Source organism: Bacillus rossius, chromosome 1 (assembly GCF_032445375.1).
Source record: "Bacillus rossius redtenbacheri isolate Brsri chromosome 1, Brsri_v3, whole genome shotgun sequence".
Lineage (NCBI taxonomy): Eukaryota > Metazoa > Arthropoda > Insecta > Phasmatodea > Bacillidae > Bacillus > Bacillus rossius.
The window spans coordinates 353090079-353117797 of record NC_086330.1 but is presented as its reverse complement, the minus strand read 5'-3'; the positions used below and the strand labels follow the sequence as shown (position 1 = coordinate 353117797).

General features: G+C 35.7%; 1 protein-coding gene across 5 annotated transcripts in view; it reads left to right on the top strand.

Annotated features, from left to right (window-relative positions):
- LOC134528233 (transcription factor 12) overlaps window positions 1-27719 on the top strand; it is a 500640-nt gene that overhangs the window by 174 nt on the left and 472747 nt on the right. The window lies entirely within an intron of this gene.

Sequence of the window (27719 nt, the reverse complement as noted above, 5' to 3'; positions counted from 1 at the left end):
CGAAAAGCTTGCATGTGCTGTTCCAAAAGGGCCGATACGCGTGTGTGACTTCGTGCCGTTTGGCTTCTTGGATACAGTGTAACAGCTTTTGCTAGTTATTGATGAATTCCTCTTCATTTTGAGCTCATATTCCTTAAAAAATTTTGCGATAAAATCTTATATTTTAATACGGCAAGTTGTCATAAGTAAGTTCATGTGACAGCTAGAAACGGACATTGTTTTGATTTTGTTCGAGCCGTGATCACTACAATCCGAGCTATTAGAAATAGTACCAAAATACTGCTTTGTGTTGTCTAGATGACTTATTAACTTTGCCAAAAATAACAAATACTTATACAGCATACATAATGTTTTGCATCCACAGAACTGTTTTTGTGTAACCTGTTTTTTTGAAGCAATTTGTTCTTTTGATGCGCGGTGGAAGATGTCAATTTGCGTTTTAAATGTAAACAAATGGTATTGTGACAGTGTGTCGCACATGCACAGCTATTTGATTTGTTTTTAGATGACTTATGTTTGACCTATCAGCTGATGTTTTTATTTGAGGTTATCTAACGTTAAAAATTACAATAAACATACAATAAGGTTACTAAAGTTAGGTTGAAAAAAACCAACTTTGAAATTCATTTGTATTGAATACTTTACTGTTTATTATTTCAAATACTCATTGCTTATTGAAAGGCTAAGTTGTATTATTTACAACTTAATATACTCTTAGACCTCATGGAACTAGAAAAATAAAACCACTAAATTGGTTTGATAGGTTTAAATACTTTTTTATGCTCTTGATGTTTGTTATAGATTTGACCATGTGAAGTAAATAAAACATGAGCTTACTTTTATCAACATTTAATTGTTGGTGTTACAACATTTTTTTGCAAAAAAAAAGTAATTATAAATTTTGCTTGGTTAGTTAAGTTTATTGCAACGATTTTTTTTTACAAATTTGCACAAAATATATGGCCATTATGGGTTTCAACAAATAGATAAAACTTATGGCTTTTGGCAATTTGAGGAAAGAATTTGGTTTATTTTTATTATATTTTTAAGGGAAAATACAAGATTTAAGTAATTTATAATCATTTTAATGAAAATGGAATGATACAATTAATATGATAAAGCCACAGGCAAATAAAAATATTTATAGGCAGAAATATTTATAGTAAACCATTAAAAATTTTTCAATAAAACATTGACAAATGGCATCTGTTTTTGAGTAATTGTGATACAAAATAACATGTGATCTTATAATATGGTATTTGGTGAAGTTTGTAACATATTTTAAAAAAAAATTCTGGAACTGGTGCTTTCATGTTTCAGAATTGGGCCATTTGTTTTGAAAAATAAATTGTAGGCTTACCTTCTTAAGAAATGGAACTTCACACGAATCACAACCAATTGGTTGTTTAGAACAAGTAAAATTTTCATACCATACTGGTATAAAGTGATAATTAAGTGCATTGAGTCATGGGCATATATTTTTTATGGGGGGGAGAGGTGTGCTTGGAATTAAAAAAAAAACGGGAAATAATTTGTGAATCTCCACCTCCTGTAGTAGTCACTGTTTATAATTGTGAAAGCATTAGTCGCTTTGCCTTCTTCACCTAATACACTTAACATACAAGATGTGTTATTATTATTTTTAATTAGGGGGTAGGGCCTATACAAAATAAGGGCACCCCGTTGAAAGTTGTGTTGTCGGGTAACCACACTTGAAAAACTCTTTATGTTGCAGATTCTGATTTGCACCCCCCCCCCCCCCCCCCCAAATCACACACTATGTAACCAACACATTTGTGCCCCTGCATTGAGTCAGGGTAGTGTGCCCTATTCAATTATTTATATGTATATAATTAAGCCAAATTAAATTTTTAAGCCTTAACAATACCATGTTTTTGGTAGATAAGAATGATTTTTTTTATTATTATTCTTTAGAGTTAATCATCCTATTCCATATGCAACATGCTGAAAACAAAGTTCTTAATCATAAGATCACAAATATTTTATACTGATGTATTGGAATTGTAAGTGAACTATAGGTTTAAAATATTTAGCTTTGAAATCAGACATAGCATTTTTTTGATGCTTTGCGACTAATTAGAAGCTGGTAAATAGGTCATCCTCACTCTTCCTTTTAACATTTTTTCAAGATTATAATTATGCTTACTGTGCATGGAATCTGCATCTCATCTTCGCTCGTACTGTTTGTTCGATGAGGTGGCAGAATTAAGGCCCAGTACCACCCAATGCTCAGTTTTTTTTTTGTTTGCTGCTGTAAGATATTTATCAAGAAATATTTCAGAACTGAATCTATTGGTGTTTCTTTGTACGCATTATCCATCTGTGAAACCATAGTACAAATTTCTTCTATTTTATTAACACAACACAGCTATTATTGTATTTCCTTTTAGCTATTGACATTTTTACTGTTTGTTAAATATCTGAGAAAAATTTTTTTTGTCTTACTTAAAATTAATTATGAATGTGAAAAATCAGTAGAAGGTGCCTCTAATAAAAGTAATTGCATGGAAACAAAATCCAAAACGGCTATCAACAGCAAGTGCCCAAGTCAACGTTTTAAACGTACATAAATTTATTTGAGCTGACACTTATAAGATGCAATAAATGTTGTAGCACTTAAATTTTATTTCATTAGCAGTCAACGGAACACACAATTGTTAGTGCCTTTTCACATAATACCTAAGTACAGTTACAATACTGTTACACATGATTTAAGACTATTATGAGAACATAGACTTAGATTATTGATATATAAACATCCTAGCTCTCAGTACATGGCAGTACATCTCAGTACATGAGTACATGTGTCCCTAAACATGCGCTGCCATCTGTAGAAGTCTCGGAAATATTGAAAAGATGTCGGACCTATGTGATTCATCTGTTTACATTAACTTTATCGAACATCAGAATGTTCTACTAAGCAAAATGTTAAATCAGCTCAATAAGTTTAAGATTTGTTTGTAGGAAGCATTTTACAGGCTGATTTCTGTTTAAAAAAAAAGGTCTGTAAAATCGGTTTACGGACAATAGTTTAATGTGACAACGTCATTACAAAACATTGTTGAAATGATTGCATACTTTTATGAATAAAATTGAGTCATTTTTATTGAATTATCACTATTTTGTATTGATACAAAGAAGGAGTGAAATTAAATCTACAATTTAATTGATGAATTTACTTTTATTTGCACTCATTAATTCAAATATGTTTATTACTTTAACGAAGATATTATTTTAACTATAACTTTTATACATGTTTGCTATTTAACTTCTTCCAGTCTGTGTTATTCTGTTAAGGATAGGACGATGATAGGAAAAGTATGAAACGATTGGGAGTGTTTCAAGTTTAATGTGCCTCGAAAAAGTCAAATCGATGGTTGTTCCAATTGAGTGGAAGAGAGATAGATGCGGCGCAAGCGTACAATGAGCGTAATGGGACAATGTGCGTCACGGGACACTTTTTCGTGCGTGCAGCCGGCGTTCATCGATTTATTAGACGTCACGTTATAAACAAATATACATACATTTACCAAGTGTTATAATATATGTTTTAAAATGTTTCAGTTTAATTTTTTGATGTATCAATTGGACTGCCACTTATAATTTTAAAACACCTAAAAGATAGTGGTGCATTCATAATGCTTTAGAGAACCAACAAAATGTTAAGTATCATTGATGCCATGTTTCTTCCATCACAATTTTGCTGACAAATAAATTATACATAAAGTTTCAATTATATCTTTTTATGACTACTCTAGGTGAGAAAATGTATTCCAGAATAGTTTAACTACTGAAAAGTTTACTTTGGGACACCAATATGCTTAGTACATCCCACAATGTTTGGGAAAGTTAATATTTACGGGTGCATATGCCCTACGTGGGTCTGCCATCTTTACTACTTCGACTCGTTGGCTGCAGGAGTTTCTGCATGCGCATTAGACTTTCGACCTGTTAAATTTTGTTTAATACGTGCTTATTTCTTTGCATTTCTGGTACATACTAAAATTTCCCCCTCAATGCACCTCAAAAATGCAGGCGATGATAATTTCGGTCTAGGAGTAAATGCCATTCAGGGTTAAGTCATTTACATGTGACGCATTTGGTACTCCTGTTGTTCGGCTAGCCCTGAGAAATCAATAGTACCTACCATATTGTTAAACAGAATTGTAGTTAGGTTTTAAAAAGGAGAAAATGTTTCACAGTTTTCCCCTAAAATGAACATTTTTCGTATATTTATCACGCTCAGAATTTATTTTTTTAAAAGAATTCTTTATTAAATTTTGTGTCTTGAGTTTTGTATTATAAATTTATTTGCAACATAGAACACATGAATTTGCTCGTTACCAAGGTTAGATGTTCACACATCACTGGAAGTGCTGAAAAACTTGCTCACATTTTTACTGTCTCCTGATTATTAATTTTTCATAATGAAGCTCAAATAAATTAAAATAAAATACTAAAATGTTGCCAGAATAAATGGAGGTAAACATTTTTTCATTTATGACAATGCTGGATATGATAATTTTACTATACTGTCAACTAATAACTTCCTGCATTTCAGGAGTTATGGTAGCTCCGTGCTTCGCTGCACTAGATAAATGTTGTGAATATGTCCAACTTCAGATCTGGAATGCTGCAATATGTCACTAAAATGCAGGATTCCAACAGATTAGTTATTGTGATAAATTGCTATAACTAGCTAGCAATGTGTCATTTTACCTCTGGTTACTTTGAAAATAAAATTTGCAATAAAATTACTATAAAAAATTTAAAATTTTGTTGGATATTATTCTAGCTTGTATGCTGAAATATTATTTTCATTAATAAGTCAAAATTTATTGAAAATGACATGAATGTGTTGGTGTCAAATAAAATTCCACAGTAATTGCTTCCATTATGAAAACTGCAGCTTGTAGTGAAGGAAACCATCTTTTCATTTAATAAATGGTTAGATTATAATTAATACTATGACCGTGATTCGTAAAAGATAATATCTGGACTGTGTAACACATGAACAAACGCTATGTACAATTAAATAGTAAGAGAGAAAGATAGAACTGTTCAATACATATATGTAAACTACCAAATAAAAATTGTAATCAAAACTAATGTGTGATATATAACTTAATCTATTTTGTAAGTTTATTATAGTCTCATGTATTTATGCTGTTTCATTTTAAGCGAGTTACCAAGTCTAGGTTTTTTGTGACTATACCTAAATAGTCAGTTAATTCTACCATACAATCAGTTATCACCTTACAATACAAAATTTACTACAGTTTATTGTAAAAAATGAGCTTATTTCGTGAACTTACTACTAGTAATAAAGATTGCAAGCTTCCAGGGTTCGTATGATTCCTTAATACCCTTACAAAGTCCTTTATTTGTCTTTTATTGAATAAGTGGCCCTTAAAAGTTCTTAAATTTCACTAAGGATCTTCAAAAACTCCTTACTAAAGACTGTTGCAAGTAATGGATAAATTCTGGTATTTTAATGTTCTTTTGTTTCCATCTAGCCAGCAAGCAATGTTTTCACAGTACAATTGGTAAATTGTGGCCATGTGATTAGAACTTGTAGATGAAAAATGTTTCGAATTCATTTAGTGTATTTTGTATCTCACCTTTTAAACTAAAAATGTGTATTTTTACTGTCTTACTTTAAACTTATAAATTAATGTAATTATTGATCAAATTAAATTAGGGTTGCAAATTTGAGAGGTTTCCAGAAATAATTTTGGTCAATAGTGGCCCATCTGTAAGAATTGAACTAATCAAAAAAATTATTTTTTGTCCATGGACTAATCAACATTTGTTGTTTTCGTGAAGGATTTTGTGATTTACAGATAGTTTTTTTACTTCTTGATGGTGAAGGCAGTGAAGTAAAGGGGTCCTTAAAAACTCCTTAATTTTTGATTGCACAAGAGGGTACGAAACATGGCTTTCACTGCCATTGTCTAAAGTTTCTCGGCTTATGGGATTTGGCTGCGTTGAAGGCAAAGGTTTCTCCTGTACTAACTGGAAACCTTTAAACCTTGATGCAGCTAAATCCCATGAGCCAAGGAACTTCATACTTAATATTAGTAATAGCAGGCCCTTGTTTACTGGATTAGATAGGTTTTTTATGAATTTGTGATAAAGCACTCAAATGCACAAAGCCGTGTCGGCTAATATGTTATTTTTCACTGAATATCTGTTTGAAAAACATTTGATTCATGAAGTACTAGTATTACAGTATCTCAGTGATGAATCAACTTGTGTGACCAGCCAACTTTAGCTTTGTTCCAATGTTTCGAGAACCATTCTTATGATGATAGGTGTTTAATTTTTGTTAAAACATGTACAAAATTTTTTTGGGATTAGACTGCTTTGTTATTAAGAGGCACGCCTACTCGCAGGTATATTTGTATTGGTGAGGCGGAGTGATATGTGTAATGCTCGCTGGTTCTTCTAGCACGGTATCGCCTCTAAGCTCAAGGCTGTGTACTAGTGTGTAGTCTTTACATCATGCATAGGGTAACTGTGAGATTTTAGTGGAGAATATAACATTATATGGGGGAGAAATGAAGATAAAGGTGAAATAAAAGTCCCTTCACTGCTTTCAAGCTTCTGCACTGGGTTTTCATGCCTAAATTTTATTGTGAAAAAATGCCTTTCAACCGTTGTTTCCTCTCCTGAAAATGCAGTTTTAAAATGAAATTTTGTAAACAGAACTACTAATCCAACCTCAGTGTATTCATAAATGCTTTTTGTAAACATTAGCGTGTTTATTAAGCTTTTTTTTTATTCAGCGTATTCATTAATGCTTTTCATAACAGACACCACACGGTTATTATGAGCAGTCTTTAAATTGTGTGGCTTCTTTTGTAGCTCTATACGCTGTTTTTATTCACAGGTAGGTGGGGTTCTATAGAATAAGTTTTTTTTTTGCAGTAACATTTGTAATATTTTATGCACAATCTGTGGTTTACTGCCATGCTTGGAACATAAACAATCGTTATGGCAAGGTGACGCTCTTGAGGTTTGTGTGCCACATTAAGCGCTGTGCTAATATTTTGAGTGTGTACCAGAATTTTGTTCATAGCTTGTTTCATGTTGTTTCTGGGTATCAGTGAAGACATTCATTACATGTCTTTTGATTGATATGATGATCTTGGTGACTAATAGACACTTCTTATTATTGTTTGTTAATATTTAGTCTTATAAACTTTTTTTATTTGATGAAAATAATTTTCATCTCCATAAGGTAACACAGTTTTGATTTTGAAAAAAAAATTTTTGATCTCCTTTGAAAGCATATATTCTCTGTAAAGTAAAAATTTTAAAAAGTTTGGCTATACAAGTCATTACAACCATTGATTGTAATTAATATAGTTGATTGTAATTTAAAAATTTTTGTAGCAGCTCGGTCCTTTAACATATTTATTCCTGATAAAATTAAAAAACCAAATGTTTGTGTGACTAATTTTTCAAGCACTTTGTTGTGAGCTATCTAGAATGTTTTCACCTCAAAAATCTGGTCTCCTTGCTTTTAATAGACATAGCTTTGGCAGTATTCTTAAACATTATTTATACACAAAAAAACAGTTCCAATTATTTGTTAACTAAACTTTAAACAATTTATATCTTTAAAATTAACTAAAAATACAATTAAGACATTTTGATTAAATCTAGGCATTTTGTTTGTCTATGAAAAACAGCAGATAGACAAAAATTTACCCCTTTATATTGCATAATTTCTTTTAAATTTTGATTATAATTACCCTTACCAGTGCATTTGGTTACTACTCAGTTGTTTCCTTTTCACACTTTGTACATCTTTTACAATCTCTGTGTCGACATTGGAAAGAGAAATATTAACCAAGCCTGCAGGGGTTACATTCATTTAATATTTTCTAGGCCTAACCTTGTGCAGTGCTGCCAATTATTACACATTTTCTGTAATGACTATAGATTTAAATGTCCTGTTACAAATTTTATTGAAACAGAAAAACATAATGACGGGCCTAAAATATTACCTGCATCAGTGTTTCGTATGTTAAATATTGCTTATATAACTTGTAGCTCGCGTAATAACAGGGTTAACCATTTTGTAAATTACTTAACTTTGCAAACATTAAACCTAAAATTTATTTTATCTTTCAAATATTAAGTACACAGTTTGCAAACCTGTGTAAATTAAAAAAAATTTTATGGGATGGATTAACTAGTGAGTTTGTTATTTTGCAGTATTTGGTATAATCTGTATTACTTTTGTTTTATGCATGTTTTATTGTTTGTATGAAAGGGGCCTTGGCCCTTTATTTGAAAAAGATTATCCAAAAAATGTATTTCTTGCTTACAGTGTGTAGGGTTCTGTTTTGTTTCCTCCCAATTTTGTTTGGACCACAGCTTGCGCTTCCTCACTATTGCTTTATTTCATTTGAAATATTTAGTGCATTCAGCAACAACAAAATTTGTCAAAATTTTACAGACCTTCACAACTGTTATTTAAGTGTATTTCACTTGGTTTTAGCCAAGTCAAAGTTGTTTGGAATACATCAGTTACAGTGTCCGGAAGATGGTGTGCTAATCTATACTTGATCTGTTAAAATCCACAAACCAAGCTACTTCAAAAATAATTTTGATATGAATGATACAATTCCATTAAATAAAAAGTTATTGTGAGTGTATCAAATTTCAAATGTGCAAGTGAGACCAGTCCACCAACAATTATTTTTGGGGTTGTGTTGTCAGTGAAAGTTAGGAAGTTGGGAATATGAAAAAAGGTCAGTGTGTATAAGAAACTCTGAGAAAAAATATGACTAAGAAAAAATTATGAAAAAAAAACTAAGACTTCAAGAAACTAATCTATGTTATCAAAACCCAAATTTACCTCAATTATAATTAGTATTTTCTCAATAAAATTTTCAGAAACTTTGTGTGCTGAAGTAAATAATATTTTCTTTGAAACTGGAAAAAAAAGTGTGTGTGTGAAGCATACTAGATTTACCAAACACTTTATGCATTTTTTTTTGTTAAATTTTAACTTTCCGTAAATTTGCTGTACTAATACATTAACTTTTCTGTATTCAGTGAGGTAGTCAGGATTGTTTGCTACACTTTTAAGTGGGTACTCAGAAATTGCACAATTTCCAAGTCTGTTATTAGTATTAAGTTTTAACTGACCATAACAAAGGGTTGTTATACTCTGAATGCTTTGTTACTTTAACCTATGAAATACTGTTGAAAATATTTTTGAAATGCCTTCATATAGCCTTTGTCAGAAAATTTCGAGTTCTAAAATTTTGGTTGGAAAATCGTTGACATCATGTTAGTGCCAGTATCATTATAGAAGAGGCATTTTTTTTACTTAGTAAAACATGTTAACTGTAGTATGCCACATATGTCAGTAATATACTTGAAAATTTTAGCTAAGCCTTGATTCTTAACTAGTAACATGTCATCTGCCGTTTTAGAGTCAGGTGTGTACACATAAATATAATTTGCCACATTTCAATGTTATCTGAATGTACCTGCACCTCTAAAATAGTCTCAGAACCAAATGAAAAAACCACCTACATTTATTCATGAATGTTATGTTATCATTTTTTTTGCAGTGAGTGGAGTTTTCTATTTGTCGTAAACCTTTTGAAATGTTTGGAACCGGATCTACTCTCAGTTCTAAAAAAAAAAGCTGTTATTTTGCATTTCTACCTTTCTCCCCAAATTCAACTTGCATATTAAAGTTATATTTTGACTTGCATGCAGTACTTCCAGTACCAAAAAATATTTCATCATACGTGGTGCTGCTTAACGTCAGCTTAATATTTATATTTAACCCGTATTTAGACCTAGCAGCTGCCGAAGCCGGTATGGCCTGCGTCGTATATCTCGGGGGGACTGTGAACTGGTCACCACAAATTTGGCATGAAAGTAGGCGGAACGTGTTTTCAGTCATTCCTTATTTGCTGCGGTGCTTAGCTAAGTACGTACTGCTGAAATCTTCCGCCCGATCGCAGGGACTCGGAATTGAAATCGAGTATTTTTGTTCGTCGTGCGTTCGGAACGACTTGACACTGAACCCAGTCGGGACTTGACGCCAGTGAATGATGTGGTGGCGTCCTCTGCAGTCGTCCGCAGGGTGCGCGTGTTGAACGCGCGCTGTGTGAAGTGAGGATTAAAGGGCAGAGAGAGAGAGAGGAATGAAAGGGTGTCGTGTAATTATGTGGGCGGCAGTATATGCTTCCTGTAGCGGAGGCGATGTTCATCTCGAGTGTAGGGTTAGGGTGGTAGGGGGGTTGTGCATCTGGCCACGGGGGGGGGGGGGAGGGGGGGTGGAAGTAGGGGGCGGAGGCGGGCGCCAGGTGCGAAGCAGTCTATTCATCCGCGGGTAAAGGGACGAGGGCTCTCGGAGGCTGAGGTCCACGCGCGACCCACCTGGTCACCTTGCGACGAGTCCGCCTTGACTGCGCGCATTATCTTTAGTTCTGTGATGGCACAGACAGCCTCCCGCGCCGGATTGCGAAAAAAACCTGTAGCACTGCGCCTAGTCAGCTGTGTATTCTGTGTTAGTGGATCGGTAGCTCCTCGTTGCGCGTACACAGGCAAACTGCGAGATTTCAGCGGTAACCATAACTTAATAAATGACGGAGAATTGAAGATAAAGGTGTAATGCGAGTTCCTTGAGTGCTTTAAAAAAAATCTGTACTGGGTGTTTCATGTCTAAAAAGTATAAACATGTGTTTTAGCCATTCAGTTCAAAAACGAAATACGAGCTACTCATCCGACCTCGGAGTATTCTTAAATGTTTTTAACTAACAGAAGCCAATCGCATATCTTGAGTTGTTCTAAAATCGGGTGTATTTTTCTGAAGCTCTGAACACCGTATATAATGTGTTCAGGTATAAATTTGCAAACAGTTAGGTAGTGTATATTATATTGTATGAAAATAAATACGTCGATAATAATTGTGCGATCATCGAAAGTTTTACCAATTAGTACAATTAATGTTTATGAAAATGTGTAATAATCAGTTTCAAGGTTCTGCAGGAACTCCCCAATTCGCACGTGTCTAATCGCTTGGACTTACGAGCTTGGAGTAGATACTAGAGTTATTTTTATTAATGTCTAGTTTGCAAAAATAAAGTTATATTTATTCATGTCTAGATAGCAAAAAAAAAAAAAAAACATTATAAATATAATTTATTTGTAGGGGAAACTGTTCTGTTACTTAAAGAAAAAAAGAATAACTTAACTGATTATGCATACCACCCATCCGACGATGGCGAGGTCAACTTCTAACTTAGGCGTGTTGAATGATACCAGGATGCAAATAATTGGTTCATACTTATTATTCAAGAAAAATGTTTCACTCTTAATACGAACCAGGGGCTTAGCCAGGGGGTGGGGTGTTTAGGGGTTCTAACCCCCCCCCCTTAGCCCCCATTTTTTTCTTATCTGAAACCAGGTTAGCTAAAAGCTTGGGTGTCTTACTGCTATCACCGGCCACTGCACTGGAGGGCAAGAGTAAGCGAGCCCTACCGATTCTCCTTCCCTTCCCCTACCCCTGTCACGAGCAGAAGCTATAAGGTCGTGACACCGTGACGGGTCCCAACTTTTCAAATATCTTAACACCTATTGTATTTAACCAGCGCGGTAATTATAAGCAGGTGGTGACTGGGTAACTCTTCAAGCTAAAGCTAATTGTTTCCAGGAATAGGCCAGTTCTGCTAAAACCCAACCATTTTAATTCCTTTTTTTTTTTTTTGTACTGTCGAGCTTCGAGCATGATTTATGATTTTGAGTAAACTTGGACAAGGCACTTGGGTTGATTAAAATATATTTAATTAATTTCTTACTTCATCAATCAAACATTTTTTTTATTAAAAAATTAATAATATTTTTACCATTACAATATTTAAAGTTAAGTACCGAAAACTGCTCAAATAGGACTATTTTACACCTTAAAATCCAAATTTTTCCGGGGGAGGACCTCAGGACCTCCCGCTTTAATATGGGGGGGGGGGGGGGGGGGGAACCATGCTTCTTAACCCCCCCCCTCCCCCAAAACACAAATCCTGGCCACGCTACTGATCCGAACTCGTCCCAGGTAAATTGCGGTGGAGGGGGGCGGAACTCGTTCAAAAGTGTCTAGGGCTAGATTGTATTAAAGCGCTATGGAAACTCCCCCTACAATTAATCGTTGGGGGAGGGGGGTGGGTGGGTTGTGGTTTAACCTCCAAATGTGAAAATTGAACTCACATTTTTTTTTGCAAAAGGTATAGGGAAACAATGTATAAGGATTTGGAATATTTTACGTCTTTTTTGTGAGTCGCTCTCCGATGTTTGGGGATACAAAAATAATTATGTTACTTGAATTCGACTTATGCCCGAGGCTTTTGGGTATCGTCTATCTTCCGAAGAGGGAAAGGGAGTTGGGGGGGGGGGGGGGTGGTTCCAACCCCCATTTTTGCAGCCGAGAGATGGACAGTCGTGATTTTGTCTTCTGTGAATGGTGTTCGCACTGCGATTTCCTTGCAAGTGATGTACCGCAGGCACTTTCCCTAGTGCATATATTAATCCCAGACATCTGAATATTATACTTACAACTTCAGTCTTGGTGCTCATTTCGTTTCATGCAATATAATATACACTTACTGCAAATATATAACTATCTACTAGTCTTCTGAAAATATGCAGTGACTGCTTTCGAACTTTCATAAAAGCTAGCATTCACAGATTATTCACCATATTTACCTAAACAGACATTTAATAATAAGCTGTACATCTACCATTACTTCAGTTGCGTACCGAGCGATGTGCCACAACGCCGATACATTCCACTCCCGTATGGGAGGTCCATCCATCCAGGATATCAGTTTTTGATGGTTTCTCTGGTATTTAAAAATTATATTTGAACATTGCTATGCCAAGTGCATGGTGTACAGTGGTTGTATGTACAAAAATTTTGGTGAAAACTGAATAATTATGTGAAACATTTCATATTAAATATCGACTCCCAAAGGATGTGAATCTGTTGCAAGTATGGGTTAAAAAATGCCGACGCGATGTTAAATGGAATCCAAAAACATCTTACCGCATATTCTGATCATTTTATAGATGATGATTACGAGCGTGACTTAAAAGCTGAATTGTTAAATACTTTCGCTAAAAGACGTCTCAAACTAAATCTGTTCTTTCTACTCGAGGCGAATGATGGGCTGGTTCTTTGATGTATTCCATGGCGATTCCTTCCTTAGTTTCCCTTAATTTTATTGCATATGACCTACCTTTATTTGCCGCCGTCCTGGTGCTAAACGTTTTTGATGGTGCTGTACAGGAATATTAAGTTTGTAGAAGGTACCGTTTTCTTTTGGCGAGCTTCTTTAGTGTATGAATATAAATAGTACAATATTTTTAACTTATTTTTTTATGCATAATTCGTATTTTTTTTAGAAATATGCAAAGAAAATACAAGTAACTGAATTCTGTGTAGTGGTACAATTATCGAACCACAACTTTAATAAGTCTTTCCACTCATTATCTCATGTTCATCTGTTTCGTTCGTGAAATTTTTATCCGAGTTTGCGTGTCAACATTTGAGTGAATTTGTTTTATTAATATTAATATTTTCATGGTGATAATAAAGTTAAAATGTACGTGGATGGAATGGGGCCGACATCCACAGGAGTCTGCCGCCTTCACAGGGGTCTTGAATAATGCCTGGGATGGGATGCATAGGTGCGGGCGAAGGAAAATAAAAGGGAGGAGGGGTGGGAGCACACGTGTATGCTGAAACGTCTCTCTGCATCGGTTCACACTCGTCGGGAATCGAACCCGGGTCGTCTTGGGTGGCAAGTGATTTGACCACTCGACCTCGATTATCCCGCTCGCTGTTTGACAATAACTCTTCTAATATATGTATATACTTATATATATTGCTTACAAGAGTGTTCGGTTTTAAGGCGTTATTTCGGGTTCGTTTGCACCATGGCATGTGCTTCCGTACAAATCACACGGGAGCTGACCTAACGATGTCTGGAGTCTGGAGGGTGAGCAGTTATTCCCACACAGAAAAAATAAAATGTTCTGTACTTTTAGAAAAGATTCATTTGGTAACTAGACGCCAAGAAATAGTTTGTTATACTACAATAAATATATTACAACTTTGTACAGCACATGCCTATGGTTATTTTTGCATATGTGAAATACATTGTTTCGAGATATTTCTTACGGAAATTGGCGCATAATTTTATATTTTAATTGACGTTTCAGCCAAGCGTAATTTTTTAGCAATATAAATGTTAGTCGACCCTTTAATAATTTTGTTTTTTATTGTGCTTATTAATGTGCGCAATTCATACTGGAATGCTATTCAGGGAACGGTTTACAAATAACTTAAACCATTGAATATACATAATGTATTATACATATAGTATATTCAATACTTAAACTATGGGAGGTACTGGGACAACACAAAGCATAAATGCCCGGGTAAGAATCCGAACCCAGTATTACTGCGAACACTATTTAGTAGTGATGCGGCTGGTTTCATGCAACGAACGAATTTACAAATATCTGTAATTTAACACGATTATTTACGTTTCCCTTTTTAAAAAAAAATAGTGCAGTGCCATCGTGCTGTGTATTTGGTTCCCGCCTATCCCTCCTCCGCCAGCCAATCAAGGACTAGCGGGGAAATTAAGACTGTCATCTGTTATAATATTGTTAGGGGCATGTATTTTTCGCGAAATAATCTGATCGCTAGTTAGACTGCAGTAAGGTATGTCCGCGCTAACGAATGTTTCCTTGTAATTGTCGGCCATTGTCCTGTTTTGCCGGGCCATTCAGGACGCGTTTACTTCCGCAATGGATGACTTTGATGGGTGTTCTGACAGTAGTTGGAGCTGAAATAAACCAACCCAACCACGAAACACATGCAATTCCTACAAAGTTTTAACAGACACACAACTAGTATGGAAATCTTATCGCGAAACGTACATTACGTTGCGCGTGGACTTAGAAAAAAAAAGTTTGTTTCGTCTTAAAGTGCAGCTATATTTTACACTTTAAGTAACGACTACGTTAAAAAAAAAAACTTTGCAAAAATTATTTACAAGAAGAATATATTACGTTAGAATTGAACACACTAACAGTTTTTGTTCGTCGACTTTTATGGGTGTGTGGTACCGGTTTCCATACAAGTCCCTGATTGGCTGGTGAAGAAGTAATCCATATTTATTGCACTGCAGACATGTGGATGACTTTTATCCCTCCAGACTCGAATAGCGGTCATGAAACGCGAACGGTTAAACTTACTATCAGTTGAAGTCATCCAAACCAGACACACAAGGAGTCGGTAATATTCATCATTGTTTCATGGAAATGTAATCGAATAGTAACTGGTGTAGATCATTTTTGCTATTTGATATTTTAAACTATGCGCCTGGGGCAACATTGAAATTAAAGCCTTTATATTGGAAGCCGACAGGTCACATTCACAGTATCCCGATTATCGCGTTTCGTTGCATCAGCAAAACGAAAAAAAATCTCGATCCAAAGTCTCTCTAATTTACTTATTGTAAGTTAGCATTTTCCATTAAACTTTACCTAATTATACGCAATTACTTTTTAAGGCATTATACAGTTTTTCTGTAATTATTTTGAATGTTATCTTTGTTAAAAAAAAAATTTAAATTTTACCTAAACATACAAAATCAAACAGAAAATAAATCAATGTTCATCACAGTAATGACTCGAGTTTGCATTTTTATCTTGTAGAATAACACGTCTGTTGTGAATTACTAGTTCATGTACGATTTCAGCACTAACTTGGACGCCTTAGAAGTCCAAAGTACAAGGCCAAATTTAAACATGGAAAGCTTCATCGATGAGTAAGAAAATTAATTGTGAAGTGTAATTTATACTACCCATTGTCGCTGTTGAGTCTTTCTATTGAAGTTGCATTTATAAATGCTGCGTTTAGTTTGGAACTGCTTGTTTTTCCTAACTCTGTAAAAACGTTCGTTGTTTTATTTCCTCGAAAATTTAAATTAGTGGACCTGCGTCATGTGATGTTGGTAGGTAAGTTTGGTAGTCAATCATAAATTGCTGCAAATGTATCAAGTTTAGCGGTTGAATGTAATGTAAAAGCTCTTAACTTTATTAAAATTACAGTCATTAATATCAGTTTGGACGTGATTTGTCCAGGTCACTACATATGCCCCGTAAACTTGTATTTCCAAAAAAAAAAAAAAAAAGTGTTGTAATAACACTCGTGTCCACTGGACTCTACACCGACCCGCAGTGCCTAAACGAGACCAAGCGTGAAGTTTAAATTTATACGGCACTTAGCGATCGCGATCTACAAGACGAGTACGCAAAGCGAGCATAGTGACCGCCAGCTGTTTCATTGACCACGTGCTCAGATGCCTTTTATAGTATGTCACGTAACTTGTTTCACATACGACAGTTACCAAAGGTAATACTAACGGTCTACGTATTATTTTATCAACGTTGTTTGTAAACAACTTCATGACCATCGTGCGATGTTTTTTTCAAGTGACAGGAAATGGATAGTTTTGATATTTTTTAAAAATTATTACAACCATAATATTCGTAATAGTATTTAATTTGTCTCAGAAATTCTATCAGTAATGGCAATGTGTTCTCAGCTGCAACAGTCAAAAAATCATTAACAATGAAAAAGGTTAATACAAAATTTTTTTTACTGCAATTTGTAAATAGGAATGTATCCCGTGATTATTTATGAACGCCACGTTAATTTGTTAGTAAAGTGGTTGTGTTAGCCAACGGATTTAAAGTTATTTCGCGTTGCATGTAAAACAAAGCTGTTTTTAAGTTATGTATCAGCAGTTCAATCGCCACCATGTTGGTATATTATTTTTACACCTATAAATATTCGTTGCATTTTAAATTTAATGTGAAAGTAAATTAATTATCAAATAAGTAAAATCACGACGTCTTTTTATACGTGGATATATAATTACGCGTGTATTTTTTTTACCCAATTATATTAATTTACACAGTCAGGGAGTTCTACCACATTTTATAAGAATTTTTCTAGTACAGGTTTTAATAATAAAAAAAATTATAATGCAGCCTTGGTCTGCCTAGAAGATGTTTGATCAATTGGTTCATAAATCTTTCGACATGGTGGGGATTCAAACCCGCAGCCTTTTGCTTTTCAATCCAGCTTAAATTACATGTTTGGCTCGTTGGTAGTTTTCGTCAAAGAATTGTGACGAAATTTAATGATGAAAATCCAGAACCCGTCGCACCGAGAGCCAGCGTGCATCCGACTGCGCTACGAAGTTCTGCACCGGTCGACCAATGTACTTGTTATGTAAATATGGATGTGCATAGAGTGGGATCATTCATAAATAGTACTAGGCCATGAACGGTTTCTGCAACAAAGGCCCGACTTTTAATACTCTAATGGGTCTAGCCATTAAATTAATGATATATGTAAGTCCTGCAAGACTTGGTAAATTTGTGTTTTTTTTTTTTTTTTTTTTTTTTTAGAAATACAATATGGCTGGTTACTACCCCACTAACTGGAATACACAGTGTGTGTCGAACGTTGTTAATGCTCGTCCTCACACACCACGCTGATTGTTTCATTTTATTGACATTAGGCCCTACTATCTTTTAAAGGTTTTTCCTGTAAAATTTTTCTTGCTTGGCTTCTGGGTTGTAGACGCATCCTTGGCAAATAATTCACCACGGCTACAACCCAGAAGCCAAGCTTCTTCAGACAATGGCCGTGAAAGCCTGCGAACATCATTAATCCTATATATAGTTACGCTCATCACTGACTCTGTAACGCCTTGGAGACAGGCGTATCATGAAGCTCAAATATTAGCCTACTCAATAGAGATGTGTATAAAATAAAAAGGCGGAAGTGTGACAATAGAGTAACATTTGAAATACAGCTACGTAGGTAGCCTTAATTACTAAATTAAATTGTTTGTTATATTCATAATCTTAGGCACCTTATGAATAACTGTGCTTATAATTACTAAAAAGGCTTATATCTCATAAAGTTAGGCTTTAAACAAAAAACTGAATTTTTTTTTTTTTTTTTGGAAACCCAAGTTTGCGTCACTGGGTATCTGTTGATGATATTTTAAATTTTGCATTTATGCCCTTTCGAAAATCTTTGTTTTAATTTTTTAATATGCTTATATCTTTTAAGTTTATTATTTTATTAGTAGACTGTGGTATTTTTGTCTTATAATATATGTTTTTTCGCATATTTGCTTTTGTTTTGTAATCACGCCTTTTTGAATTTTTATATTATATTTTTTTCTTGTTATCACTTAATTTCTCGCTGCTAAAATTATCGATTTATAGCATAGATTAAAGTGTTCGGTATATTCATCATTTTTCAACCTTCGGTACCTTACAACCTCTTAATTTACCAAAGATTATCAGATACGGTCAAAAGTCACGCAACATTTTGTCGCAACAACAAGTGCAGGAGCGCTAGCAGGATAAACTTGAGAGGAATATTTTTAAGGTGGTATCTTACACGCCATGTTGTTTTATTTTTTTAATTTTCTCGTCATTACTATTAGTAAAGGACTATTAGCTATTAACTATTAACTCTGTATTTAATTAACTCTGCGCTTCCATTTGTTCTTTCGTTTCGAATATTTTCAAGAGTTATTTAATAAGTGTAATATAATGTATATACAAAGTCGTGCAAGTTTTTGTGATTTGTATCACTTACGCGAAAAATTCTGTTGAAAAAATTTGTGGCGGACTAACAAATTCAAAGGATTTAGTCTATAGTTTTAAAATTTACAGAAATAGTTCGTAACAAACAATAATGACGAGAGAATGACAAAGAATTCAACATGGCGTGTGAGACCTCACCTAAATAGGAACTTTGGGATTCACACCAGTCCAATCCGAGGCCCGAACAGTTCCGTAGTTCGAGGTTCGCCGCTCGCTTGTGCTACTTCGGTAGCACATATAGGACAAAAATTTGTGTGTGAAGATGATGTCCAGATCGTCTTTCATAGAGTGGTGACAGAGAAATTAGAGAATTGTCGAGATACATTAAAATTACTTTAAAATAGTGTGGACGGTTGATTAGGTTAGTTTAGCTACAATAAAAATACTGTCAAATCGTTTGAATGGTTGGTTAGGTTAGCTACATTATAAATACTGTAAAAGAGTAGGGCAATTGGTTACATTAGCTACATCTTGAATTGGTAATTTATAACCACATTAAAATCGTTTTACACTTTTTTAATGTAACTAACCTAACCAACCATAAACTAATTTATACTATTTTAAATTTAGCTTACATAACCTAACCAATAGTCCACAATATTAAAAGTATTTTATGTAGCTAATTTTACCTAACCGACCATTCTCACGACATCGCAGAATATAATTTTTAATTGTCAGAAATGTGTCTTTTCTTCAGGACAACCAATGTTTTAACCAATCAGCATAAAACGTCTGATCAAATACCCTATAAATGGAATTTAGTATTAAAATCCTTGGGTGGTGATTTTAGAAAAATAAAAACACCACGAACGCGGCCTCTGAGTGAACTGGCGTGAATCTTAGTTTTTCCTCACCTTTAACAGCAATGGCGGGAAAACGCGGGTTCGGAAAGTGCTGGCGAAAACGGTCGCGTCCTTGAATGGAGCCCTCGTGGTCGCGCGACTGCGGGAGAGGTCAGGTATAGCGCGGCCTGGACCAGGTGCCAATCAGGCGGCGGTTGTTTATCGAGCCGGCGCGCCTCCGTGTTTACACTCGGCGCTCACCTGTTGGGCCTTGTATCCCCCTCCCTTACCCCGGGCCCCGTCTGCGGCTTCCTTTTCCCGCGCGGTGCGCCACCCACACACGCGCTGGCCACGGCGCGGCGTGCGGCCAGGTGCGGCTGACCCACAGCGCATCGTTGCCCTGTTGCCAGATGCACGTCATAGAGCAAAAATGTTTCAGACACAACTTTGTAATATAATTTTCATGATCCAATTCATCAAGAGCGACATCTGATAGCTTCCAAATGGTTTTATTGTTAAGAAGATGCAATTGAAATACGCCATCTGGGTTTCGACCATTTTTGGTCAACATTTTGGTTATGTCATCTAATTTTAAGAAGTTTGGCTCTTTTGATCATTGCAAATACTGAAATGGAATGCCTTTTTATTAATAGTGACTGTCTGTTACAAATAGATATTCCTGTGAAATAATATACTCCAGTGAAATAACAATTGGTGTTTAGCATTCCATTATTTATTTCTGTCAGAATGACTACAAACTTACTAATACTGTCAGTAGACACTTTTATGGTTTTAGGAAAATCAAGAAATTGTATAATTAAAAATGTATTAGAACTTACTATGATTAACGATGGTATACAATGTAAAGACTTAAATTTTATCATTCTGGCAACGGTGTTCGCCATTTACTCTGAATTGCAATCTAAGCGTGAAACAGACTATAGCTCCAGTTTGCGCCCCTTCTCCTGTGTCTCGTTCGGACTCTTTTCTCTCGTGACCCGCGGCCGTAGTTGCAATGAGATTACGGCTAAACTTGATTGGTAACTCCGCTATTTTCTAGGGCCATACGCATATGATAAACAATCAGTTTCGTACAAATGTATTATTTTATAGGATCACTAATAAATTCAATATTTAACATACTATGAAGAAACTAAAAATAATCTTCAAAACCGTAGTTATAAAACAAAAATAAATCCAAGATTAATTACTACGAAACAATGGCAAAACCATAAATAGGTATTATTATTATTTTTCAATATTTCCGTGAGAATGTCTTAGCTTCGTAATATATAGTATCAGAGGCGTCTAATACAAGACAATTTAACTGATAATATTTCTTTGTTGAAAGATTGTTAAAAAAAAGGGGGAAGGGGGCGTGAGAAACCATGTATTGGGCCGCCATTTGGTCATACTGCTCTATGTTATTGGCAATTGAAAACATTTTAAAAAATGTTGCGATTATTTGTATTATTTCCCTGTGAGTTATTGAGACTGGCCTCAATCCACACAAATTGTGCCCATTATATTTTCGACATATTCCGCCCCCCCTCCGCCACTTGCTTTTTCACTTTTGATAAGTGATACTGATACGTCACTACGTCTCCGTCACTTTTCGATAGCGCCAACGGGAAGTTATATAAACCAAATCTTACTTATCAAGGATAACATTTTTTTACTACACAAAAATATACACAGAAAGCCTTTTCGGCTAGGCGTACAATTACAGGTAGATTTCGAAATAATATTATCTGGAACATTCCGGAAACTTCTGGTTTGCAGCAGTGGTTGGTCGTACCGAATATTAAAAAAATGTTTCATGAAAGTTTTAGATAATATATTTGTAAGTTTTACAATAACTTTGAGTGAATGAAATATTTTTTTCAAGGGAATAACACTGATTTTCCAGTCCAAGAGTTTCTATATGTATGCCTTTATTTTATGAATCGGTCTGGAAGTAATTTTTGCAAAATTTGTTGTAGTTGCCGTGTCCATAAATTGGTTTAAATATATAGATAAATTTATTTATACATATAAAATTTTGATTTGAAAATGATTTGTGATCTGTGGAGCAAGAGATGAACAACTAGGTAGAAATCGTTTGCAAGTCACACTATGTTAACAGCTGCAATAAGTAATATTCTTTCGAACTATTATTAAAGTATTCATATAAACCAGTTACTAGTGAAAGGAAGTAATATAGCCGTTCAAGTCACCCTTTTACAGTTTTGAGTGACGTGCAGTGTTGTTTTTATAACACGTACAAGGGAGTGGCAGATACTTATGTTTCTAATTTGTTCTAGATCTTAATTCGAACATTAAATTTTACAAATTTTTTTCCCTTGTAATAGTGAATGCTTTCAGCGAACTGTTAAAGCTGGTTTGAACTTGTTTTTTTTTTTTTCCTGTCAGATGTTAAAATTAGAAATTAGTTCTTATAGGTTGTTAGCTGTACTAGTTGCATGCCATGCGAAGTGTGCTTTGCTGGCAGAAATTGTTTCCAGAAATTTATTTAACGGTTCGAAATTAATTATAAATTATTATTTTTTTTAAGATACGAAAATACACGCAAACCTACACAGTAGAGCTATGATATTTACCCTTTGATTTATTTTATACCATAACCTTTTTTTTTATTACATTTCAGGAAGAAAAAAAATACTGTAGCTGTTATTTTGTGTGTATTTAATCTTTTGGCACTGGCTTTAGCTGATCTGTGTTGAATTTATAATAATTTATTTTCTCCTGTGCTACACCCCTCCCCTTACCTTAAATATTCCCCTCAAACATCGTGCAAAATTTACACGTTGAGATATTAAGTCTCAAAGAACGGAGTGACGATGTGAAGTTTGCGTTGTTACCCCCCTCTGGACCCACGGAACCTCTTGTCTGGGACTGTCTGCCGGAGCAGACGCCCTGGGAGGGGATGTGGGGAGGGGGAGGGGGTGACGGCGTCTGCGCGACGATTGGCCGCGCCTCACCTGTCGGGTGTGTCGGGTGTGTCCGGCGCGACGGAGGAGGAGGTGGAGAAGGGGAGGAGGGAGGGAGAGAGAAAGCCGGGCGCGCGCGCACTCCACCTGTCTGGGGCGGGCGACGCGTGCGCCGCCTCCAGGGGGCCCCCAGCTGCCGCCGTCGCGGTCGCGTGGTCCGGCCCGCAGCACGCATTCCTCCGCCGAGAGCCGATGTGGGACAGGGTCGCCGGGCCCCGCGCCGACCCGAGCCCCGGGCTGTTCACCTTCCTCCGGCGCGGCGGCCGGTCCCCACTTCCGCGTTAGCCCTCCCTCCCTCCCTCCCTCCCTTCCTCCCTCCCTCCCTTTCCTTTCCCCCCATCCACCTCAACACTCCCGATACCTCCTCCTCCCCGCCGTCGACTCTCTTTGTTTTTGTGACCGGGGAAGCAGGAAGTATCCCACAACTTTTTTAATCCCACACACTCCTTCCGTCCTCCCCCTCATGTAACGTCCTATCCCGCAAAGCTGTGGAGTCCACCTCTTGCTTGTGTGTGCCCCGAGGCCTTGCCGCCTTGTCTCTTAACACGAACTGTGTGCTGCAACACAGGTCGTAAAAAAAAATTAATTTCTATAATTACTCCTAATAATTTGTACTCTCGTGCGATATTAAAACTTTTCGGACGGCAAGTGGTAAGTATTTTCATCACCACAAAAAAAAAAAAACTTTAATAATCCACTTGCACTATAAAACGTCACTAATTCAAACTATAAGACTAAATAATAAAAGCGTACAAGACCATAATACTACAGAAAGTCCCTTTCGGCACAGCCTACAGGCCTAGGTAGATTTATAAGTACCCATTTAGGCTATTCTGGAAATATTTTCGTCTATAAACTTCTGGAACATTTTAAGAACTTAATTTATCTGTGTGTGTGTTATCCAATATTACAAAATGATCGATTAAATATTTACTCATTTTTCATACAGCGAAAATATTTCAATGTTCCCAGCATTTCATATTACTATATGCCAACTAAAGTATTTTTTTAATTTTTGTTTTACCTTCAAACAATATTTTTCATCACTTGCACTAACTAATAACATAGTCGTATAAAATTTTTCCTTGCACTAAGTTTTAAGATGATATAATGTGGTTTCAAATAAATACGAATTTAATACCAAAGAAAATTTTCAATTTTATTTTATTTTATTTTTTTTTTTTTCAGTTTCAACTTCTGTTCTTACGGTAGTAATTCGTTTCATCAAAAATTGTTTCAGACAAAGTTTTAAATGAAATCTAGGATTCATTCAATAAATTATAACGGATTTTATAACATATATATTATAATATAAAGATAAATTTATTTACTTAAAATCCTTGTTATTTTCACCCCTTGCAATAATGGTTGGTTAGATAAAAATGTATTTTAACAATAATTTTGCAGAATACTTAAACAGAAATAAGAATGGATTCGATAGAGAACATGGTAGGGAAGTTTTATTTATTTTCTTATTCCAACCCCTTGTTTTTTTAACCGCTTGCAATAATGGTTTGTATTATCAAAAATTGTGTCAGACAAAAGTTTTAGATACGAGTTTTTTTTGTCATTCAACTCCTGTTTATTCCACACCTTGCAGTCATGGTAGGTCGTATAAAAAATTGTTCCAAACAAAAGTTGTTAATAAAAATTCAAGGTTTTCCAGTAAATTAGAATGAATTTGATGGTGTACATGGCACGGAAATTATGATTTTTTTATTTTTATTTTACAGTTGTTTTTTTTTAAATCTCATGCAGCAATACCCCATCTTATCAAAAATTGTTTGAGACAAAAGTTTTGGATGAAAATTATAAGATTAACAAACAAATTTAACGAATTGATGGCGTGCCTACGAACAGTTATGATTTTTTTGTCATCCAAACCCCTTTTTTCATCTCTTGCAGTTATGGTTGGTTGTATCAATAAAAGTGTTTTTGACAAAGGTTTTTGGTATTAACTCCTACAAGTTATATTACGTTTAAACGGATATTATATATTATGGGAGCTATAGCGAGTTTTCTGTTTTTCAAAAAAACTTCCCCATTTCTACCCTTTTGGTCGGATATTGCTTCATTAACGAACTCAACCGAGATGTTTATATTTTATGTGACAGTTTGAAAGTGATTTGTAAAAATATTACGGCAGTTATCGTGCCCACAAAAATGTGATTATATACACACATACACACACCTATATATGTACACACACACACATTTTGAGTAGATGTTGGTTTTGGGGTCTATGAACCATGAAACGAAAAACTATATAAAAATTTTCTGGAAGTCGCATCAAGGTAACGGTTACATGGTAGTATTTTTTTTCTCGAAATTTACTTAAAATACACATTAACACTGATTCTCACGATAGTAATTGAATTTTTAAGAGAAGTTCCTTTGTCGTTCCCAGCATAACGAAAAGTGCAGCACTGTACCGACGCTTTACTGACACTTGCTCTAGAATGAGGAATGGGACGCTCAATGTTTACCTTCTCCCTCTCCGCCATTGAGCACCCAACAACTGAGTGTTTCACTTTCCGTTACGCTCAGTTGGTCCATATTCACGACGTAATACTACCGGCTGTAAAGAAGTTTCACTCTAAAATTATTTTGGAGTCCCTCCTTCGTGATAGGCAGAGCCGCGATCCTCAGACTGCTGATTTTGTTCAAACCATTCTCTGGACACAAACACTCTCATGATCTGTCCGAAAGGTGAAATGCCAGTAAAGGTTGTCTAGGTAGCGCTGTGATTTTCGCTCGCGAGAGCAAACTTACAATTGGCGGGGGACAGTCTTCCTACGTGTTACGTGTTAGGCGTATGTATTGTTTTGAGGTTATTGTGCGTATTTCATCAATCATCGGGAAATAAAACGTAAATATTCCCTTTAGTTACCTTTTAGCTTTCTCATATTCCACTGTGCGCTTCCTGATCCTTTGCCTATTGCGGCGTAGCGAGGAGGCTTGGAAAAAACCAAGCTGTCTTACACGAGCAGCAAGTTTCGAGTTGTAAGTAAAAAACTTTTTGGATCATTTGATCACTCGCTTGATCACCTAATCACGTCCCAGACATTTATAATTGGTTTATCTGCATCGTTTGAAGTCAGTACAAATACTACTATGTTTCTCATGGCTTCCGGTTGTTTTTTATTTTTTATTTTGTGTTCGATTGGGTAGAAGCTGAAAATTAATTTTTCAATTCGTTGTTGATACCCAAGAATTTTTTTTACAAACGTCTTTTCACAAATGCATTAATTTAAAAGCACTTATAAAGGCCTGTCTGAAGAATCTATAATGAACCGAATCTTATTTGGGGCGTTGCTAATATAATTTAATTGCGCCAAAATCATACCTGTTTTTCCCGTTTCTGTTGCAAACCATTTAAAATACTCGCCTTTTTAGAATCAGACAGACAGCTTTCCCCACGGCGTGTGTCACTTGCAGTATCGGTGTCACTTAAACATCGGACATTTGTTTGTATTTTATCTATTTCAGTGTTCACTCTTTCGCCACACGTCAGGTAGTTTGCACGTGCCTGCAACTCTCTTTCTACTTCTTCGCAGAATAGCGCTGAACAATGCCTTTAACTTTTTTTTTATCATCTAACAATGCGTATGTTGTTTTTAATTTATACCTAAACCATATCAACCGGGTTCAGATCGGCATAGTATGGAGACTGGCGAGCCAAGCAATGCGTCGATTTAAAATTTTGTTTTTGGTGGACTTTTTACTGAAAGCAAAAGCTTCGCTTTCGTAGTTGTTGCAGAGAATTCAATATTGTCGCTTGTAAGCCAATTTCGATTTTTTTTCAAAGGTTTATGCCGTAATTTTTTCTTCTTCTGAAAATTGAAATAACATGTGTTTTTCAGTATTAAAATATATTTCGGGGCAAATTTAGCAGTGATTTACTTGTCATGCACATTGAAAAGTTTTCCAAATTCATATATTCGTGGTAATATCCACACTTATGCTTTGAATTAAAATTAAGGAAACTATTCGGGACAAGGTCTTCTCTCCTCCTGCATGTGCAATAATTAATTGCAGACTTTCCCAGCTGAACATGTGACGCCTATTTCTGTATCTGACTGCCAACAAAAACTTTGCTGTGTGTGGCGTGAATGCAAGTTTCGTCAACATACGTCTCCACATTGTACACTATCTCCCGAAATTGCATCTGCAGTAGTGTAACCGATTTAATATGCGATTTGAATACCGACGTAGAAACCATAGCGTAAATGTGATCGCCAGACAGCCGTGCACAACTGATGGTAAAAAGCTGCGTTACCTTCCTGCCGTACTATTCACGTGACCGTGTGGTGACGCAGGTTCTTTTGCCACAAATCCGTGGGCTTTGCCAAACAAAACCAAACATATTTTTAACAAACAAACAAACGAACTGAAAAGAAAGCGGATTAATATTGCACTGTCATCCAGTTCTGATCTATTTTCAAAGTTTCAATTCTCTAGCTCATCGGAAAGTTAGTTTAAAATCGAATGCAACATTTGTACCGAACAGACCAACTGACAGAAAAGAAAGCTAGTCAATTAACACGTTTTAATAATAATACGCAATATAAAATTTTTATAGCAGAAAAAAACTTTTCAAAAGACGATGGCGTCCTTTTGTTTTCATTATTAATAAGGAGCGACTGTTTGATTTTATTTGATACAGCTGTTTTTGGTTTGAATTATATTTGTTTGGTTTTGGCTCTCGGCGTTCCTCATGCGTGTGTTTTTTTCTTTCTTTAAAAAAATCGTTACTAAGGTTAAAGGTTATGGCGGAGAACTTGGGAAAAAAATCCTTCAGTTTGGTTTTTGCGAGAGCTTCGTTTTGTTTTTTGTGCGTGTGTGTAGAAGCAGACGAGACGTTTCCGGGCTCGCTCGTTAAGGAGATTTTGAACCGGTCCTCCGTGTGGTGCTGTCCGCCTTTTGTCTCCGCCCGCTTTAGGGGATGATCGCGGCGGGAGACGTCAGCCTCTGCAAGTTCCCGCGATTAGCCAGAAGTCGTAAGGGCGTCCCTCTCCGGTGACTTCTTGTCCCCGCAACTTGCACGGGGTCTCTCTTCTCGCCGAGAACTCTTTGTTCTCTGAGTAAGAGAAGGGATAGGGGGGGTCCTTGCCGCTGACAAGAGCTGCAGCCGTGAATAATCTAAGATCTCCCCTCCACCCTCCCACCCCTGCGACCCCCCCGG